General features: G+C 31.6%; 1 non-coding gene across 1 annotated transcript; it reads left to right on the top strand.

Moving 5' to 3' along the window:
• The first annotated feature begins 3579 nt into the window (after positions 1 to 3579).
• On the top strand, positions 3580 to 3651 carry TRNAC-GCA (transfer RNA cysteine (anticodon GCA)). Its single transcript has one exon. It is a non-coding gene; the product is annotated as a tRNA-Cys (tRNA).
• The last annotated feature ends 203 nt before the right edge of the window (positions 3652 to 3854 follow it).

Raw genomic sequence — 3854 nt, 5'->3', positions numbered from 1 at the left:
TAAGAATCTTCAATGTTATAGCTCAAGCAGCTATAACATTACTTGAACGATGCTTCACAAATCTTCAATGTTATAGCTAAAGATGCTATAACATTACTTGCTAAAACTTGTAACCTAAGCCAATCTAACAAAGACTAAACAAACGATTACGAGCAAGAGTAAATATAATACGAAGCACACACTTGTCATTATCAAAATTTATCATATAACTATATGGTCTAACAGCCTTAATTCTAGACCAAATTGTTACTCGTAACTAGTTAAACATTTATTTTTGTCCGTCTTACCCGGGTGAACTCAAAGACCTTACCTTTTCATATATTGTTTACACATCTTGTCATTAGCTTAATCTTGCTTTTCATTTGTCATAGAAAACAATCATCTTACTTTGTTAGACTAAACTTAGACTTGAACAAACTAGACATCAATCCCCTCCATCCTTGAGAACGATCTTGACCGTTAGCTACATAGTAGTTGAGCTTATAAATTTGTTTGCATATTAAGGAGTACGACATTCTCGATATCAGTAGCATAAAAAATATTGTAGGTTCTGTATATATTGTGTGTGTAATATTTAGTTTAATATATTATTAAATAACCAAGTTTAAGTGCCAGAATAAATACTTTACGAAATATTAGGGAAAGATTAAGCAAATATTTTGCCATGGACGTGACGTAAATCGTGACAAAAAAAATATTTTTCATGAAACAAATTCGTGGCTAAATACATTTTTGCCACGTTTGTGACCTAATTCGTTGCTAAACGCTAATTAAACACTATTTGCCATTAAAATTGGTATTACCCGTCTATTTTTTTTATGTGTGGCTAATGTTCAACATATAATTTAACATTAATAAGTCAAAACTAATTTTAAGAAGCTAGATTATATTTGTATGATACATTTGTTAGGGTTAAAAAAGTCATACTATATTCATAGAAAAATATGATATATCCCATATATTATTATTATTATTATTATTATTGTTATTATTATTATTATTATTATTATTATTATTATTATTATTATTATTATTATTATTATTATTATTATTATTATTATTATTATTATTATTATTATTATTATTATTATTATTATTATTAGACCTACTTAACGCTCTTATTTTAGGAATTGTAGGGGCGATTGAGTTATTTAAACACCGACAAAGTTCTCAAAAATAGGTCTTGTAACCATATAAGAACGTAGAAGAAAAAAAATACTAATTAGGGTCATACCCGAGTTGCAGATCCAATACTTAAATTCAAGATTACGAGCGCAGCTATGGCTTCGATAGTTCTTGGTAAACATGTTTGTAATTCTATCCCGAGCAACGTCAACAGGATACTAGTCAGGAGTGTCAATCTCGTCCCCACTCGTGAGCGTAGGCAGTGTGTCACAAAAACTGCTACGAGCTGGGCGATATGTTGAGATGACAGCAATAGTTGGAGCCGAACGTCGAATAGGACACATTAGTTGTTGACATCTGCATGTATACGCCGATATCAAAGAACTGGTGCCACCTTTCTCAAGAACCCGTTTGTGCCGAGCAGTTGCCCTGGATAAGAAATAGAAATATAGGGTTCATATATTAGGATTATATAACAAGATAAAGAAATAGAAATATAGAAATAGAAATATAGAGATTATATAACAGGATAAAAAAATGTACTGTATATGCAATCATTTTCTTACCTGGAAGAGCGTTGAGGTAGCCAATGCTAAATCTCACAAAGAAGCAAAGTAGCAGACTCAGGCATGACTTGTTCTTTTTCCTGTTAGAAATCCAAAGTTTATTGTTTTGTGTTCGATTTAATGTAAGTTTTTTTATTAAAGATCAAAATTAATACGGGTAATTCAAATATATTTCATACTAGAACTAAATGAAATTTGAGAAACTAAAACAACTTATCAAATTTCCAAACACCATATGCCTAATGTCAATACCAACTGTTGGGTATTAGTTAGTTTTATATGACTTCCTCCCTCTTTTAGCTCACATGATAATTTGCAATTTATGAATTGATTATGTGAGCTAATTACGTGTTCTATGTGTTTTGCATGTCTTGTTGCAATTTACGGCATTCATCAAGGATCATGAGACTACTTGGAGCGTATCTTGGACATTTAGAGGCGTTTTGGGAAGTTTCACGCATCGCGAGGGGGGGGGGGGGGGAAACGGGATTTGGTTGGCACTTACATAAAGAAATGGAGTACTAATGAAGAAAGGAAGAGATCGCAAAGACCCCAAAATTTTGGGGTCTTCATGAAAGCAACCTAAGTTAATTTGTTGTGCCCCCAAGAATTATTTGAACCCGAGAATCTTGGGGTTTGATTGGTATTTGATGATATTTTAGGTTTAATGTCACGCCCCCAGGAAAAGAATTGTTTGAACCCCAAATTCTTGGGGATTGTGTAATTCAGGCGACTCTTCATTTTCCTACTAGTTTATTATATATTAAAGCTTATTATTAGAGAATCTTAAACTATGCTTTTTCACACATATTCTAGTCTACAAAAACCCTAGTTTTTCAATAATCTTAGTTACTTTGTTATCAACATTTCTTTCAAATAATTCAAGTTCTTATCCGGGTTATTTTGTTCTTATTATTCAAGTTTTTTTTTCTTACTTTTGTTGGTAATTTCTTATTGTCTACTTTATTTTTAGTATTTCATTTTTTCATCTCTAATTTATAATTATGAAATTGTTTACATATATAGTTTTTATTTGCTTACATTTTATTATACGTGAGAAGATTATAAATCTAGGGAAAGAGATGTAGCATATATAATTAGCATATGTCTCATTGTTGAATTGCGTTTGTTTTGTCATTATATTGTCTCTACTTCTTCGCTTGTTTTAATTGATAAACAATGATTTGTAGCCAAAGTCATTTGTTTATAGACTATAGTTGTTAATTTTCGACCTAAGACCGAAAGCCGGGATGGGAATTTGACAAAGCATGAGTAGTAAGACGACCTAGTAAAATTGAGAGCCTTTAGGACCCGTCTTAAGGTTGGCAATAACTATGAAGCATGTGCCTTTGACCTAGATAATACCGACATCAGAATACCCATATTTGACAATATTATATGCTAGTTTATGTGTGAAACCCGTATCCCTAGATCCCTTTTATATTGATACATTTTCATCTTGCTAATCGCTTTATTTTACAAACGCAACTACCAACCAAACTCGTTAATTGACCTTGATAAAATTCGCTCCATGACAACTAATTACAAGACTCGTCTCCCCGAGATCGACCCCTACTTCCATAACTACATTAATTTGTTTGTAAGCCAAGCATAGGGTAAAAATGTTATCTTTGTTCAGGGTACGCGACAACTCTATCACCAACCCTAGACATAAATGCTTTATCTTTTCTTCCAATATGCTTCCCTATCCCTATGCTTGGCTAACAATGGCGGAAGTGTACAACGGAGTGTAGCTTTTCAAAGTTGCTGTGAACGAAACTGCTGTTTTTTCTTCTTGACATTTCTAAGTTATAGTCAACCAAAAGTCGTCGGGCGGTTTTGTGAAATGAAATTATTATATTTTAAACTTTAACATTAAAATCAAGTCGGGTCCATAGCTCAGTGGTAGAGCATTTGACTGCAGATCAAGAGGTCACCGGTTCGATCCCGGTTAGGCCCTTTTTATTATATTTTTGCCCCAATTTTATCTTAGAAGCATTTATTTATTACTATAAGATTTTAATTATTTTAAAATCAAGATTGAAATAAACTAAATATATATTTAATATATTTTTCATTCTAATTTTAGTTTGTGACAATTATCTTAGAAGCATTTATTTATTACTATAAGATTTTAATTATTTTTAAATCAAGATTGAAATA

Source organism: Silene latifolia, chromosome 10 (genome assembly GCF_048544455.1).
Source record: "Silene latifolia isolate original U9 population chromosome 10, ASM4854445v1, whole genome shotgun sequence".
NCBI classification, from domain to species: Eukaryota; Viridiplantae; Streptophyta; class Magnoliopsida; order Caryophyllales; family Caryophyllaceae; genus Silene; species Silene latifolia.
This window is presented reverse-complemented; position numbering and strand designations above follow the sequence as displayed.